General features: G+C 34.9%; 1 protein-coding gene across 4 annotated transcripts in view; it reads right to left on the minus strand.

The window, feature by feature from the left end:
- LOC140437210 (prestin-like) overlaps positions 1-19,179 on the minus strand; it is a 187,785-nt gene that overhangs the window by 107,222 nt on the left and 61,384 nt on the right. Inside the window, exon 1 of one of the 4 annotated variants that reach the window (XM_072526585.1) lies at positions 4,500-4,646. The exons of the other annotated variants lie outside the window; for them this stretch is intronic. The gene's annotated coding sequence lies outside the window, so the exon portion shown is untranslated. Of the gene's footprint in view, positions 1-4,499; positions 4,647-19,179 lie in introns of those variants that run through there. 4 annotated transcript variants of the gene reach the window in all.

Genomic DNA, 19,179 nt, shown 5'->3' on the forward strand with positions numbered 1-19,179 from the left:
GGTTAACACAGTACTGCGTCGTATTAGTAGGTGGATCAGAAAAAACAATCTACAGCTAGCACCTCAGAAAACTGAGGAGGTAGTTCTCAAAGGAAGCCTGGACAAACCCTCTCTTTGCGTTATAGTAGAAGGGGTGGAGGTTGCTCCGGTTAAATCGATTAAGTCCCTCGCCTGGCTTTCGGAAGGACCGAGGTTCGGAGTACACGTCTAAAAGACGGTGGAGAAGGCGAACCGAAGTCTGGAGGCCTTGGTGCTGGCTCTGGAAGGTTTTCCAGTCGGTGGTGACCTAAGCTGCCTCCGTGTGGTGTAGCGTACTGAACACTGGGAAATACGCCCAGGTTTTAGAAACTTCACAAATGCGAATGCTCCTCAGCGTATCTAGCGCCTACAGGACGGCCTCAAATGTGGTTCTGTATTCATTGGAGCAGTGATACTGATTGTCTTGTTGTGCAAAGAGCGAGCGCGGGTATATGCGAGGAGGATGGGTGGAAATGTAGATGAGGAGAAAAAACGAGAAAACGATAAAGTAGCCGAAGGAATGGGCGAATAATAACAGAAAGGCAAGGTGGACGAAGGAGCTTATTGCCGATCTGAGGCCGTGCTGGGAATGTCAGAGACTGATTTCTGGGGTGATGAAGAAGAAGGAGCAGGAGGACAGAGAAGGAAATTGAAACAGGGATCTGAAATCTTGTTTCTTTTTTCTCGAGAGCCAATAACCGGTAGGTACCAAAATTAGTTTATGGACTCACGGAAATATTTTCGTTCTTTTGTTTTCTTGTGGTATTAGGCAGTGCTTAAACAATTTTTTTTCTGATTTGTGGTGATAGGTATGATTAGTTGTAAGTTTTCCTTAATAATATAGTTATTTTTCTTTTAAGGCGATGGTTAATATATTATGGATTTGAGTTGTTTATTGAGTGGTAAGACCACTACTCTGCAACGGTGGTTAAAGTTTTAGCCGGAACACGGTTAATTCAGCACTACCCTGGGGTCTTCTTTCCTAGTGTTCTACTCGGCCAGAAGACGCCGGAGTATCTTGCTCCGTGACGTTAGTCGTCTAAAAAGATTTCTCCCACCGCTGCCTGTCAGACTTCAATGGATACCTTCTTATGCTCTTACTGGAGCCTGGCAATAGGCCAATTAAAAAAAAGATTGGTTAACAATCAAAGACAAAGGTAGAAGAAGGAGTACTCAAACTAGCATTTCAAGTTTAAATTAGATTCACGAAAATTTATTAAGTATTCTGTCGATCAGCGATGCTCAAACCCCTCGATCGCAATCAACCGGTCGATCGCAACAGCTTCGGGAGTCGATCGCGAAAGAATTCAAGATTAGTCTTATGCCTTGGTCGAGGGTCGAAGGTAACTTAGAAAGGCATTTCCTAAAAGACACACTCTGCATAAAAAGTAAAAAATGATTTGTCGTAAAAGAGTGAGTTAAGAAGAAGACAAAAATTGCAATATTTGAAAAGTAGTTTGAAGGGAGAGTAATTCATCTTCTTTAGACCAGCCAAACAATCAGTTGCTGTAACAAACGCGTCTTTGTTACAAAAACACAGATTATATCTGCTGTCAATGAAGTCCAGTTATCCCGTCTAACTGTTACCAGACGAATCGAGATTAGGAGCAAATATTTGGAATTCGAACTGAAAAGTAATCTATATGAAATTAACAGTGCTATCTCTGAAAGAAAAAACTCGCAGAAAAGACCGCACACAGCTTTTCTCAATTAATTTTGTAAAACAATATAAGCTACCGATTTAAAAACTCGTGTGCATTACAACAAAAGCAACATCTATGACTGGCATTAAAAATGGATTTGATGCATTGTGCCCAGCCAGCGATGACTTCTCCATGGTTTTTTATTCCATTGTATCATTTATTAGCAAGTTTTATATTCAAAAACATTAAATATGATGTGACATTACCCACAAAGATCGTGAATTCAATCGTCGCTTGCAACGAGGACTCTTTAAAATGCAGTTGGACACTAGTAAGCCTGCTCACCACACTGATTTACTTCTTACAGATGTAGCCGCTAAAAATTTTTAGAAAAGTTCTAAGAACTACTACTTGAAAACATTTCTTTTCTACATGAACGAAGCGGCGATTCCGAGGTGCTTAAAAACGAAAAATGGCTCCATGGTATAGCTTTCTTATCGAATGTGACGAATCATTTGAATATCCTTAACTTGAAGCCGAAAGGTAAAAAGAATACTAGTATCGACATGATTAGCGCCATAAATAATTTTGTTAACAAAATGGACCTATTATTTAGTGAATTAATCAAAAATGACTTAACGGACAGGTTCCCACTCGAATTATGATTATCAGGAAACTTTAAAAGTGAGTTTGAAATACGCGAAGAATATTTTGTGGTAGACCAAAGACATTATAAGTCTGAGCACCTCTCCTGTAGGTATAGACGAAATAGCATAAGAACGCGGAGTTACTGTGTTACTATTACCATATCTTGCAAATTTAAAAATCAACAAAAGGTTATAAATAGCAGATAAAAAAGAATTTTAGAAACTCGATATGATGATGGAAAAAAGAATAGAGCCAATTATAATTTCTTTGGGAAATGACGAATATAGTGATGATGATAATGATGCTATCTAATCCGGAAAGAACCACATTTTTATCTGATGGTCCGATAAGTAACCTCCTTCGCCGATTAGGGTACTTCTATATCAAAAAAACTTTAGTTCTAGAAAGTCCAACCTGTTTTAGGTACACATGTCAAATTTTAACGCGATGTGGCCGTTAGTGTATTTTTGACAGCTACATAAAGTTGGCTTGTTTGGAAAAATGACGCATAAGGAGAAAAACGATTTTTGATCTCTCGTTAAACATTACTATTTAAGAAATAAAACAGGCGAAGCAAACAAAATTTTGGTTCTGTGAATTACGTAGTGGCCGGATATTTATATTGGATGAACCACGTACTGGACGGCCGACCGATGCAGTTACACCGGAAAATGCGAAGAAAGTCGACAAAAAGTGAAGGTGCGTGAATTAGCAGAGGGCACAAGAATTAGTAAAGAGCACTCTTATCATATTTTGAAATGAAGATTTGAATATGAAAAAAAAAAAAAAATTCTTCTGTCGATGGATGCCGCGTTTGCTGATCATGCCACTTATCAGCACTCATAAAGCGCAATCCATCGGACTTTTGGTGTCTCTTGGTAACCGTTGATGAAACCTAAATCCACTACTACATAGCAGAGAACAGAATGAACGCACGACAGTGGACTGAAACGGCAACAGTGCTCTGAAGCAGCCTAGAGTAGATCGATGGGTCTGAAAGGTCATAGCCACTGTATTGTGGGATTGCAAAAGCATACTTTTAATTGACTAGGTCAATTAGGTAAAACGATCTTGAAACTATTTAACTATATCTCAACTCTTTAAAAAGGTAAAACTATCAATATTCAATACTATTGTACACTATTGAACAAACTGATGCAGGAACTCAGTCAAAAAAGGGACCATATGCAGAATAAAAAGCATTGTTTCTCCAAGACAATGTACCCACTTACAAGAACGTTACGACAATGGCAAAAATTCATGAGTTGGGCTTCGAATTGCTTTCTCATCCATCTTATTTCTCTTATATTCTCCTGATTTGACCCCATCCGATTATGCAGCAGTAACGAAAAGATGGTTGACAAAGCAAACATCGATTTTGCAGAGCTTCAAGAATCGTATTATTCGAACGGCATAAACAATGGACATTTTAGAATGAATAGGATTCAGTTTGAATATATTTTAAATTTAATTACACCTTTGGTTAAAAAACAAAATACTACATTTAACGAAGCCATACATATCAAACCAAAGAGTATTTTTAAAAAGAAAAGGTATCACTTCCGTGCAAAAGTCCTAATTGTTTATCACTTTTGTGTTTAACTGTCACAAAGCAATGAAAACACAATGCATAAATGACAAAATAGTCTCGACAATTATTTTTTCAAATACTCTGTATCAAAATCAAACAAATACCTAAATAAACAACGAGGGGAAACGACGGTCATCTAATTCACATTATCCGTACCAACCGGTTACGACTCGTTACGTAGCCGTCGGCATCAGTAAAATATTGTTTTCGAATATACTGAACGGAAACGTTAGGTGTCTGAAATGCTACGTTCCTGACAGTGTGAATTGTTCATATTTAAAACCATTTAAATTATATTTTTCGGAAACTAAACACTACGTGCTGGAAACGCAACGTGCATGATAATATGCCACTACCTTTAAGGTTTGCTCAGTTGCATTTTCCTATCGATATTTATAATGATTCAGTTTTGAACATTCATGTATAGACCGTTGTAATATTCTCCCATGAAAACTGTGCTCTAATGCATTTCCAAAACGAGAATAGTAGAGTAAGTTTGTGTTTTCAAGATAACTTAAAATAGACTCTGTGTCGCATTCTCAATCTCAGACATGCTTATAGATATAAACAACTATAATACAATAACAAATAAAACTTACATTTTTTAGTGCCTGCTAAATTGTTTTCAATACCGATCCATTTTCTTAGATAACATACAAAACTAACCTAATTCACAATATTACAAATGTATAAATCAGACATTAAATTATTTTTTAACAACACATTCACGCACTTTTTTAAGACACATTATGCAAATCATAAATCAACAAACACTACGTAAAGTTAGATGCTACATACCAAAAAACTAATATTACATATTACAGCAACAATGTCAAAAAGAGCGCGCCTCTTTAGTATAAACTCTTAAGTATATAAATTATAATATCGAGGGGCAAGTGTTAACAGTTATTAACTGATAAAATCTATGAACGGAAACAATACGTTTATCAACATTTACAACAATTATTATATCACGTATTGACATAATTTGCGTTTATTCATGTACTGTAAAATTAATTGTTAAATAACGATTACAGATTTTAATATTTTTATATTACAAGATCAATTTTTATACAGTACTAAACAATATAGAAAATAATATTTTTTTAATTTGATTGTGATTCAAGTTATCAATTAGGACCACTTCATAATATGAATATTACGGATCAAAACTTCTGGGGCTTCTCTCCCTTTTACGAACAAATCGTTAATTACTACAAGGAACTAAGCAACATTTAAGGGGGTTCAGGACATCTGAATAGCCAGGTATTTGATGACTTTGTCCATTATACCTATAGTAACCCCACTTTACGTTTTTTGCAGAAATTTTAGCGTAGTTTTGCTTACCATTAAAAAGGTATCTATTTATATGAAAATATAAAGATTTTACTTGTTAAGAAATAGAAAAATCATCAAAACAGCGTTTTCCAAAATTTTTTACTCAGTTCTTTGCTTCAAAAACGGCAAAAGAAGGCAAAATCGTTAATAGTTTATAACTTTTGTAAAAATCAACTTACACGTTTGTGATTCATCTCAAGGTTGAGCCTTGTAGTATTAAATAAATCGTAAAAATTTCGATTAAGACATAAAATAATAAAGGTACAATAAACTCCACGAGTACCATACGAAAGGTAAAGAATTTTTTTCTGTAGCCGAAAACTAAACTTTTGGTATGATTTATTAAAACTAAAGTTTCACTTTACACAAAACGGGAAAGCAACAATTTTTTTCACTTTTGCAACGATTTTTGGAACGATTTACGTAGTAATCTACGAGTATCTACGTAGGCGGCCTTAACAATAATATCAGCTTTTATTGTGGATTTTTATTATGACAGCACTTGTCATATAAGATTCAAAAGTGTTTTTGCTTTTCAACTTCAAAAAATGGAAATCCGTAGTGAAAGTGACGCCGAATTGATTCCACATGAAGTTAGTGAAGCTGCTAAAGCAGCTATTTATGAATTATTGCCTACGCCTTCGGATCGCCCTTCAAACTTCCTACTCATCCCGTAAAATATTACTTTCATAACTTGTTGCGTAAATTACTATTTCTTTTTATAAATATCAGTAAAAGTTAAGAGAAAATCATTTTGATAACCAAAAATTGTTGTGTAAAAATAGTGTTATTTGTTACGTATAAACAATTAGAATAACCCTTAAACGGTTTAGTCCAGTCGTCAGAGAGTTGATCTACTTGATACTTGTGCAATCGAAAAGAGGCAGTTTTAAATGTTTTAGATCGTTTGTAATGTGAAAGTTTAATGTTTTTTAGGCATACTACAAATGCCTCACATTTATTGTCAAAACTCAAAACCGAAATTTTATACTATAGGTTTTGAAGATGAAAATCTAACAATGTAAATTCCATAGTAATCAGTTACTGAAAGTTAAAACTTTATAGATCTCATGAGAGTCGTAAGAAATAGCAAACATCGGGCAAAGTTTATGTATTTAACACCTGTATTAAAACTGACTTCATTTGCCGCAAAAAACAAAATTTGATACGAAAGCTGCACTCTTCTTCTTTAAAACGCATTTTGGTTTTTGTCAACAGGACACTCTGATCAAAGAATCTTCAAATTCTTACCGTCGAGTTGATGCAAATTTTATTTAAAATGGTATTTGCGCGTAACTGACATTAAAAATCACGCTTGTTTCTGGGAGAACGGTTCATTCTACACAAAAAGTGCTAATAAACATTTTTGTTTACAAAAATAATACATCCATTTCTAGGTACTCTTTTCAAGGATGTTCCACTTGATCCACATTCCAGTTTAAACATTTTGGGGACCCGTATAGGAGTGTAAATATTTAATAAAACACATTTTTTTAATAAAATCTTTCCTGTACGTTATAGAATTTGCATGTGCTGCCCTGCATATTACTGTAATGACGAAACAGCAATGCTGTGTACATAAAATCTTCTTCTTCTTCTTCTGATGGCGCTACAACCCTTCGTGAGTCTTGGCCTGTTTAACAATGTTCTTCCATTCTGCCCTGTCGGATACTTTCCTTCGCCACTGCCTGATGTTCATGGTTTTAAGATCCCTCTCTACGTCGTCTATCCATCTTTTACGGGGCCTTCCTCTTGTTCTGTTTCCTTGGGGCTTCCATCTCTGGAGTACTTTTACAGCTCGATTATCTTTCATTCTTTCTAGGTGACCAAGCCAGTTTAGTCTTTGTGACTTTACAAATCTGACAATATCTGCGCTCTGCATTAGTTCATCCAACTCGTGGTTCATTTTAATTCTCCACGAACTATCGCTGCATTGGGTTGGTCCAAATATCTTCCTTAGTATTTTGCGCTCAAATATTCTCAGTTGATTTTCATCAGTGGTTGAGAGGGTCCACGTTTCACATCCATATGTGACCACTGGTCTATTTACTGTTTTATAGATTCTCAGCTTAGACTCACGATTCAGTAACTTACTTTTCGTTAAGTCTTTGTATGCATAAAAGCACTTATTACCGCTAAGAACCCGTGCTTGTATTTCTTGACTGATGTTGTTGTTATCATTTATTATTGAGCCTAGGTAGGGAAAAGTGGAGGCATATTTGTAGATATGGTTGTCTACCTTCAGATTCTCATGTTCATTCGATTTTGTGCACTCCATATATTTTGTTTTGCTTTCATTTATATATAGACCAAACGTAGCAGCTTCTCGTTTCAGTTCTATAACTTTTTCGCTTAATACCCTTTTGTTGCGGCTTATTATGGCAACATCATCCGCATATGCGCATATTTGCATAGATCTTGTATTAATACAGCCGTTTATATCCAGTTTTCTAACAACAGCTTCTAAAGTTAGATTAAAAAGTGTTGTTGATAAGGCATCCCCTTGTCTAACTCCATTTTCAATATCAAAGGCCTGCGTCATATTTCCATCTATTCTCACCATAGCTTTGGAACCCTCCAGAGTCATTCATATAAGTTTAACCAACTTATTGGGTATCCCTAACATAGATAGTTGCTTTAACATCTTTTTTCGATCTACTCTATCAAACGCCTGTTTGAAATCGATATACAAGTTGTAAATAGGTATGTTATATTCAACACATTTTTCATGTATACCTCTTAACATATGTATTTGGTCTATATTGACCTCTTTGGTCTGAAGCCACATTGGTATTCACCAATAATCTCCTCCGAAAACGATTCCAGGCGGCTGTATATAATTCCTGATAATATCTTGTAGATGACATTTAAAACTGTTATGCCCCTATAATTTTTGCAGAGTCGTTTGTCTCCCCCTTTGTACATAGGAAGTATGATTCCCACTTTCCAATCTTCTGGGATGACTTCTAGTGTCCATATGCGGTCGATTAGTTTATGGATACGCCTCCATAGCGCATGTCCACCATTCTTTATCAGTTCTGCAGTTATTCCATCTGTGCCAGGTGCTTTGTTATTTTTTAGATGTTTTATGACGTTTATCGTTTCTTCCAATGTTGGTTGCTCAACTAGTTGTTCTGCTGTGTGGTGAATTATCTCTTCATCTTCGTTTTGTTCTTTTTCTGGGTTTAACAGCTCTTGAAAATGCTCCTTCCACCTTTTCATTATTTCCTCTTTCTCGCTGATAATTGCCCCATTTTTGTCCTTGCAAACTGTTGATCTTGTTATGTATCCTTGGGTGCATTGCTTGATTTCCTTGTAAAATTTTCTAGCCTCTCTTCTGTTATTATAATCTGTAATTTGTTGTATTTTTCTATTCAACATTTCTCTCTTTTTCCTTCTGCATATTTTCTTTGTATCTTTTCTGAGTTCTTCATATGCCTTTCTATTCGATCGGGAATCCCATTTCTGTCTAGCTATATTTTTGCTATTTATTACTTGTTGGCAATCTTGGTCAAACCATTCCTCGTTTCTTTGGCTTGAGGTTTCACCTAATGTTTCCTTTGCCATATTTGTAATTGTCGTTTTGATGATATTCCATTCTTCTTCAATGTTGTTTTGTTCTCCTCTTTCATTTAATATTACTTTTATTTTCTGCTGGTACTCATTCTTGTTTTTAGGATTTTTAAACATATATGTATTCCATTTTCTTTGTTTGGCGCCTTTCTCTTTTCTTACCATTGATATTCTTTGTTTTATCTTCGATATGACCAAGAAATGGTCCGAATCGCAATTTGCGCCTCTATATGTTCTAACATCTCTTACGGAGGTTGCCCACCGCTTAGATATTAATATGTGATCAATTTGATTAAATTTATTAGTACCAGGTATCATCCAGGTTCCTTTATGAATATTTTTATGAGGAAAACACGTACTAACAACTCTTAGTTTGTTTGCCATTGCCAACTGTGCCACTCTTATACCGTTGTTGCTGGTAATATCATGTAAACTATGCTTACCAAAGGATTCTGCATATATTTTCTCTTTTCCCAGCTTCGCGTTCATATAACCCAGAACTATAACTGCATCTCTTTTCTGTGCGTTTTCACATTCTACTTGTAGTTGGTCATAGAATTGATCGGTTACTAGTTCATCTGCTGCTTCTGTTGGGGCATGGATATTAATAATTGTAACATTATGAAATTTTCCCCTTAGACGTATTTTGCATATTCTTTCATTAACTGGAGTAAAACCCAATACTGACCTGCGGCATTTATGGTTTACCATAAAACCCACTCCAAAGTCTCCTTGTCTTTCTGCTCCACAGTAGTACATACTGTATTCTTTTTTATTTATGCAACCATGCCCTTTAAATCTGATTTCTTGAGAGCTGCTATGTCTACTTCGTACTTCAATAGTTCCTGTGCAATACTTTGCATTTTGCCTGCCTGCAGCATGGTTTGGACATTCCAGGTTCCCAGTCGCAAATCCATTATTAAGTCCTTATTCCGTAGCTTTGGTCGTTGTCCGTTGGTCCGTCCGGTTAGTTCATTGTTCGTAGCATTCGTGATAGCTGAGTTTAAGATGAACAGGTTATCGGCCAATTGCACCCGAGTCCAGTGCCAGGGCTGCTGGCTATAGCTTCTGAACAAGCTATGCTTTCTCCCTTCCTCGTCCGCCCTGACCCTACCTTCCATTGGGGTTGACTACCCAATCTCCAATAGGGTTGCTCAGGTTTACCGGGGTTCACCCGTGTGATCAAGATCACACTTCTTGGAGGTGAGGATAGAAATTGGGTAGGAGAGGCTAGAGATGTTATCTAGCTGTGTACATAAAATTTGAGATAAAATGTTTTAAACATGTATTTTGAGAATGATTTTCGAAGTGGAAATCTAAACTTTAAAATAAACTTATTTAATACATATGTTACGAGCAATGTCCGAAATTGAACAATCCTAGCATTGTCTGAAAAATCTTGTCCACTTATACCCTTTTAACGCACAATCTCCGAAATAGACATAATCGTCGGACTTGGAATAGGATAGATATCGATTCCTATCGATGTTTGCGATTATTCCCCATTTGTTATTAAAGACAAACAAACATCAAAGAGGTTATAAATCCATAATATTCTGGATTGTACGATTAAATTATTTTAAATTATCATACACATCTCTTAAAAATTTAAATTGTTTCACAAACATTTTCTCTGTTTTATAGTGATGTATCTATTTCTTGAAGCTTTAAAATGTTTCACTCTATTGTAAAACAATTTCAGTCATTTATGTCTTAGTTTGACACAGCATTTTATTACATTGTCGATTCGATTCGATTGTTCGAAAAAGAACAACGCTATATATAAATAGAAAATATAAAAGATCAAAATAATTAACAAGAAATGTTCGATTTTTAATTTGGTACGTCGCTTGTTAATAAAAATCGATACGAATCGATGAGCATGTCGATAATCATTTTTAATTTTGATCATTTCGGACATTGTACAGTTTGGGGGTACAAAGTTAAAAGTGGACAATAATTTATGTACAATGCAAGGATTTTCCAATTTTGGGCTTTGCTCGAAATATATGGTCATTTATATATATATATATATATATATATATATATATATATATATATATATATATATATATATATATATATATATATATATATATATATATATATAAATTCAAAATAAACTTATTTAAATTTGTGGCTTTTTCTCAGTAAAAATAGTAAATAATTTGTAAACATTTCATTTGATATCTTTAGAATATATCACACACAGGAATGTCATTATGTTATCATGTATTTGTGGGTGTTTTTTAATTATTGACGACTTCTTATCTAATCCAATATGCATTTGTTAAAAGGTTGGTGATGCAGCAGTAAATAGTTCATTAAAAAGTTATTTTAAAGATATTTAAGGATTTTAACTTGTTTTATTTTGACTTCTGTAAAAATGGTTAACTTTACATTTTCAGCTTAATTTATTTATTCTTAAGTTGTTAATGAGCTATTCCACAACGAATATGTCTTGTTTCTAATTAAATCATCGACTCCTGAATGACCGATTTTCTTTCTAATATGGTTTCTCACTGACCAACACTTCTATAATCAGTAATAGTAGGCCAATTGATAAGTAGTACGGTAAAAGATGGGGTCTTGTATCTGAATATCGCTTATTCACTGATGTGGAAGAAGACGCTAGAAAATTTTAATATATAAATAATTACACAACAAAACTTGTTGCGGAACAAAACGACATTGCAGCGCACTATCGTATTTCGACGAACTTTCTACTTCCAGATATAGCCGAAGAAAATTGCGGATTCGTGCTAGGAAAAAGAGCACATAATGAACGCCAGACATATCAAAGAAGAAGCGAGGAAATACAGCATACCAATGCTGCTCTGTTTCATAGATTGCACGAAGGTTTTCGATTCAAACTCAGCCAAAGTTAAAATACACGGAATATATTCAGATGCGTTCAAAACAAAGAAAGGAACTAGACAGGGCTGCATACTATTACCAGTATTATACAAAATATTTTCTAAATATATAATGAGAAAAGTACTAGATTAATGGGATGGAGAAATCACTAAAAGAGGCAGAAAAATCAGTAACCTGCGATACGCAGATCACACATATACTAGCAGCGAATAAAATCGAAATGATTACCATCACCGAACAGCTAAGCCGGATAAGCGAAGAATTTGGACTTAACTTGGATCAACACCGGAATAACAAAAATAATGATCGTAGACAGAGCAAATAATAATCTAGCGCACATAAATCAAGTGGCGAATTTCGAAGTGGTAGACTTCTTCTTCTTAGGGTGCCTGTCCGTTCCGAACGTTGGTGATCATTCTGGCTATGATGACTTTGTTGGTTGCTATACGAAATAGCTGTGTTGAGGTCTTTCTATACCATGCTCTCGCAAGCCAGGACATTCTTCTTCGTCCTGGGGCCCTTTTTCCTTCAAGTTTACCTTGCAAAATGCATTGAAGTAGCTCGTATCTGCCTTGATTTCTCATTATATGTCCCAAGTACTGCAGCTTACGACCCTTCAAGATGTTGACCAAATCCGCAGTTGTGTTTATCCTCTGTAGTATCTTCAGGATCCTTCTGTATAACCATAGCTCAAAAGCCTGAAGTTTTGATAGAGTTTCCGCCTTCAATGTCCACGTTTCTACTCCGTACAGAAGCACTGAATACACATAACATTTAAGGAGCCTTATTTTTGTTTCTAGGGTGAGGTCATGGGTCTTGAACACAGAGCTCATAGTCAAGAATGCACTTTTTGCCTTTCCGATGCGACATTTAATCTCATGGGTATTGTCCCACGACTCATTGATTATAGTTCCCAAGTAGTTGTATTGTGAGACACGTTCAATTCTCATTTGGTTCACATGCTCCTCTTTGCAGACTGTGCTCCTCCTGTGGACCAGTCTTTGCAGACTGGTCCACAGATCTACAAGCCCAAGTTGATTCACTAAAAATTATACACATTACATCCTGTAAAATAGATAAATAAAAAAAGCCATCATAAAAATGACCAACTAATTAACCAATTTACCATCATTAATGGTCATAGGAAGAAAAGCACAAAAGTCCTAATGAATGATAAATCTTCTGCTAAAAATAATGCACGTAAAACCATTATACTTAATCGTTAATATAAAAAGATAAAATGTAATGAGAATATTTTTAAAATATTGTTGAATAATTGTTGAAATATAAGTACTCATAGAGAAAATCAAATAGAAAAATTATTCAAGATAAAAAGATTTTATAAAACTGATACATATCAGTCCACTTCAACTTTGTACACAATTAATTTTAGGGTACGTAAGAATACGGCTGATTCATTCTCAATTATATGATTTGTAAGATAACGGTCAAATAGATAACTAGGTTTTCTATTATCAGATTTACCAGAAAGTACATTAAATAAAATTTTATTTGAATGTTTTTAAGTAAGTTTATAAAACATAGCTATCATTTAAAAAGGTAAGGGTTTATATTGTCCTCGCTGTTATATTATTGAATCATTATTATTATAAACGAAAAACGTTTGCTACGAAATTCATATATGCAGAGTGGCTGGACGAAAACGAAACAGAGGCATTATCAGGAATTGCGAACCAGCGGAGAAGAAATCTCTGACCTGTATTCCGAATTTATCATATATACATAGAACGCATAAGATATTCGAAAACCCAATACCTATTAAAACTTACAAAAGTACATCGAGCTAGTCGCTATACAGGAAACTCATTATGAAACTGAGGAGCAACTTCCAAAACGGGGATACCAGACTACGAATTGTTAGGAGAAACCTATCACCGGTCTTATGAAGTATATAATATGCTTGGTTATTGAATGTTACAAGTCATGGAATCCAATATCAGCTTCCCCGGTAAACTAAAGAACCACGCGGATCAGTTCTAGCTCCACTCCACTGTAACTTGTACATTTCTGAAATTTCCGAAACAAAATTTGTCGCCAGCTAACTGACTTCTATTAAACTTGGAAGAGAGTTTATTTCGAGTAAGGGCCGTTATGTTACCTTTTAGTTGATCCATTAACGCGACATCATCGCTTCACTTTTATAATTTTTAACTTTTAAAATGTAAATCCAACAACTATATTATTTTGTGATGGGGTCATTATATTGAGCAAGTACTCAAGTTTTCACTGATTATGGTCTGATAGGACCGAAAACGTTTTGAACTATTGTAATCCATTTGGATTTTTCAATTTTAATATTTTTTTATTTAAGAAATATACAAATTACATTAGAAGTTTTTACTTCATTGTAAAGTTATTTTAACTATTATGGTATACCACTGCCAACTTTCCTATTTTAAACAAATAAGATATCGTTTTAAAGCTCTTTAATTTGCAATTCCCTATACATTAGTCTTTAAATTTTGTGCAATACTTTATTTGATTTATTTAAAAAAATACATTGTAAAATAAATATTCTTAGCTGATTACTTATTTCTTAGCTGACCAAATGTTGAAACTGATAACCTTCAGCGCCCATACAATGATAAAGGTTTTGTTTGAAACCTTTATTATTGTATGGACGTTGAACATAATTCGTTGACGTAAATCTACTAAAGATGCGGGTGGTGTTCTAAAGATTTTACTTTTTGGGTGTATACACAAAAAAAGTCCAGAGTAGACAAATCTGGTGACCGAGTAGGCCATTCAAGGCTGCCTCTTCTTCCAATCCAATGCCATGGGTAAATCTTGGTCTAAATATTGACGAACAAGTAAATCATATTTCAGAAGAGCACCGTCCTATTGAGAGGTCAAATGATATTCATCATATTGTTGGATATTTTCAATAATATCAGTTAAGGCAGGATTAATCACGTCTTACAGCAGATGTAAATACATTTGGTCAGTCATATTGCCAAGTAGAAAAATAGTCCCACCAGTCGGTCAGCGACAATACCAGCTAATACATTTAATTTTTGCTGAATCTGAGTATGCATCTCATGAAAAATCTGGGGTTTGAATCAGGACAATAACGGCAATTGGGACCATTTGCAGTTCCGTTAATGGAAAATGGCATTTATAGGAGACAAAGATATTAAAACGAAATTGTGGATCGGTCCTTGCTCGCTAACTTATTATTTCACAAAACTGTAAATATCGGTTATAATCATCCGCATTAAATTCCTGCACTAAATGTATTTTATATAAATGGAATTTATTCTTCTTCAATATGGTTACCAGACTCAGTAAAACACAAGTTTAATCTAAATAAAAATATATTTACAATAAATAACAAAATAAAATGAACTTCTATATAAGTACTAGCGCTTACCGGCGGTAAGCGCTGTTGGTACAGGATGGCGGCACAGCATCGCTACAACCCCTTCTATTTGGGGAAAAAATGTACCATACTTTTTTTTAGCGTGAGCCTGCAACGCAATAATCCCATCCAACCTACGTGAAACTTGATTTTGATTTTTCTTCCGTTGTTGCAGGGCACCCGGAACTTTTTCGTACCTTTTGCTACCAGTTCTTTCGGTACGATATCTACCAAGTCGGAATCGTTACTAGTCTGTGGCTCCCCCGAGGCTGTTACTGCTGCCTCTTCAGGTCCAGTCGATGTGTCCGACGCCCGACGCGTGGTGCTTCCTTGGTGTGGATGGCGTACCGAACAGCTGATAAAATCCAGCTTCTGGTGGGAGTGCAGCTAGAGAGAGGGACAGCCAGCAGTAAGCGCTGTTGGCCATTGGCATATGATGACGGCAATGGTGGCATGCCACATTACATAGTTGCCTCGTATTTAACAAGAGATCTAGGTTAACACTGCAACTTTACTAGCGTCATTAATTACAGGTTCTTCAGTTTCTTGTTTTTATTAGCTAAATGAGATGTCATATTGGCACATTTATTGTTCATAAGACAACGAAATCATATCTGGGAATGGGATTCCTATCATATCATTTACAAAAACAAAAACTATGTGAAGATAGAAATTAAAATTTAAACAATTGGCGTACTTAGCCAACTAATTAAGCGGCTAACTACAATTTAAAGGTTAAAGTGTATTTCTTTTTAAATAAATTAAATAAAATATTGGACGGAATTTAAAAATATAAAGACTAATGTTTAGGAAATTGGAAAGACTTTAAAACGATATCTTATTTGACTCCCATTGCCATTAAAAAATGTTGGGGTGATTCTTACTCTATCTTAGGGGTTAAAGTAAAATAATCGAAAATAGTGGAACAACATGTAACCCTTTTTCTCTAGGTGTTTCAAAATGTTGTCGTAGTTCCTGATAATGCATCTGTTTCGTTTTCGTCCGGCAACCATGTATAGAAAAGTTGTTCTGCTGACAGAAATGTAACTGTTCTGAAATGTAATATACATAATAGAGCTTTTTAGTAAAATATTACTAAACATATTTACTGATAAAATACAAATTATTCGAGATTGGACATCAGGGGCCCATTATAAATGAAAAAATCACACCAGAGATGGGAGATGGGACACCAAAACTACACGAGTCGGAGATAAATGCACACTAGGTGGATCATGTATTGGATAGAAGAATATTTATAAAAGAAAATAAAATGTTTAAATAAATTCTGCTACTTCAGCTAGTTCAGTTTACCATGAATTGGTCATTCAAACAAAATTTCGCTTCATCACTACAAACCTGTTAAGAATCAGAATATTGTGCAATATTGTTCATCGTGCTTTTGTACGTATGTCAAGGTCGCTGTGTGTTAATTAAATAAGGTTTTACTTTTGGATAACAGGAATATATTTTTCTTCAAAACTTCTTTGTCATTTAAAATAACCCATAATATTACAGTTCTTAGTAACGTTAGTAGTTTATATTAGTTTTGAACGTATTTTACCGAAGATGAATATTTTATGAACATACTTAATACACGAATATTAAGAAGGCTTTGTAGAAAAGTTAAAAAAATTGAGAGCTGCAAACAATATAAAAATATCTACAAATAACTATTTTAGAAGGTTTTAGTATAAAACTCTTTTAAAAGGTTCTCCGCGTAAATTCATATTTCAAGAATAGCTCAATCATTTATATAATAAAATAAAAAAGGAGCGGTAATATTAATTAATTTTTGGATTTAAACAAAGGATTTAATTAAAGGATTTTAATAATCTGAATCTAACGAATCCGTTATCAAAATAGCTCCAGCTGCCATAGTTAATTTTTTACGTTTAATTTTATATAAGAATAAAAATAAATTAATGTTATACATCGCAAAGATATTTAACAACATATACAACTCTGGAAAAATACCAACAGAATGGCTAAAATCTGAGTTTATTGCACTTCCAAAAACACCAGGAGCCAAAAAATGCGAAGATTACCGTACTATAAGCCTCATGAGTCATCTCCTAAAATTGTTCCTAAAGATAATTCATAAGAGAATCTACAAGCTGTGTGAAAGTCAAATTTCCTCCAACCAGTTCGGGTTCACAAATGCTGTTGGTACTAGAGAGGCTTTGTTCTCAGTACAAGTCTTATTCCAGAGATGCAGAGACGTTAACTGCGACATATACGCATGTCTGGTTGATTACGAGAAAGCGCTTGATCGAGTACAGCACGCCAAGATGATGCAAATACTAAAAGAAACATGAATTAACAACCAAGATCTGAAAATAATTAGAAGTCTCTACTGGAATCAGACAGCAAATCTCAGAGTTGAAGGTGAACACACTGACAATGTGAAAATCATGCGTGGAGTGAGGCAAGGCTGTATTTTATCTCCTCTAATCTTCAATCTGTACTCTGAAAGAATATTTGTCCAAGCTTTGCACGAAACTGAAAAAGGTATTCTACTAAATGGTTGCCGGCTAAATAACATCAGATATGCAGATGACACCATAGTATTTGCGGACAACTTATAAGACCTATAAGTTCTTATGAACAAAATCACGTATTACAGTCAACAATATGGACTCAATATAAACGTTAAGAAGACAAAGCTTATGATAATTAGCAAGAAAAGAATAACAGAAGGTCAACTCTACGTCAACCAATCCCCTGTAGAAAGAGTGACGCACTACAACTACCTCGGCACCATAATAAATGAAGAATGGACCAACAGCCAGGAGATTAGAGCACGCAACGGAAAAGCTAGATCCACCTTCAATCGGATGGGGGCCTTCTGCAAGAGTTACAACCTCTCTCTCGATACAAAAGTAAGAATGCTGCGATGCTACGTCTTCTCTGTCCTTTTTTACGGTCTTGAATCGTGAACTTTGAACGAAGATATGTGCAGAAAACTGAAAGCATTTGAGATGTGGCTATATCGGAGAATGCTTAAGATCCCGTGGACTGACCGAGTCACAAATGAGGAGGTCCTCAGAAGAATGAATAAGAATCGAGAAGTACTGACCACCATCAAATCTCGAAAGTTACAGTTCTTCGTACTTATGCGAAATGAATCCAGATATACTCTCCTTCAAGCCATCCTGCAAGGCAAAATAATTGGAAAACAAGGTCCAGGAAGAAGAAGAACATCTTGGTTAAAGAACCTCAGAATCTGGTTCAATACAACATCTGTGCAGCTTTTCCGCGCTGCTGCAGATAAGATAAAGATTACCATGATGATCGCCAACATTCGTAACTGATAGGCACATCAAGAAGAAGAAGAATGTTATACAGGGTGTCCAAAAAGTCTCCCGTCAAACGGAAACCACAGATACTAGATATGTAGATTTAACCAATATCAACCAATATTTAACCAATAACCTTAACCAAAACAAACCTTCGAGATGTGGCTATACAGAAGAATCCTAAGATTTAATTCCCATTTAAATAGTAATTAATTTTAAGATTATCATGAACGGACTGGATAACCAACGAGACTGTACTATGAAGAATGGGGAAAGATTGATGATGTATACCATTAAAAGGAGAAAGTTAGAATATCTAGGACATATAATAAGAAACGGCACTAAATACAGATTACTGAAAATAATCCTTCAAGGCAAATATTCGGAAAGCGAGGAATTGGGAGAAGAAGAATATCATGGTTAAAAAACCTGAGGAACTGGTTCTCCACAACAACTAATATATTTAAAGCATCAGTTAATAAAATAATTATACCCAGAATGATCGCCAATACTCGAAACGAATAGGCACCAAAAGAAGAAGACCTTAACCAAAAATGCTTTCTAAGTGAAGTAGAGATCTCGAGTCAATAAAGTTCTTTATTTTTAAATATCTCAAGAATCCTATTACCACTGAAGTTCAAACTTTGTACAATGATTAAGCTGGTGATTGTAAATCAACCAATGTAAATAAGAATTATTTATTGCCACTACAAACCGTCTACTTGGCGGAGACAACAGGTATTTTTGTATCTTCTTCTTCTTATTGCGCCGTCTCCTTTCGAAGGTTATATTGGAAACTTCTTCACGAAAGAT

This window comes from Diabrotica undecimpunctata, chromosome 3, assembly GCF_040954645.1.
Source record: "Diabrotica undecimpunctata isolate CICGRU chromosome 3, icDiaUnde3, whole genome shotgun sequence".
Classification (NCBI taxonomy): Eukaryota; Metazoa; Arthropoda; class Insecta; order Coleoptera; family Chrysomelidae; genus Diabrotica; species Diabrotica undecimpunctata.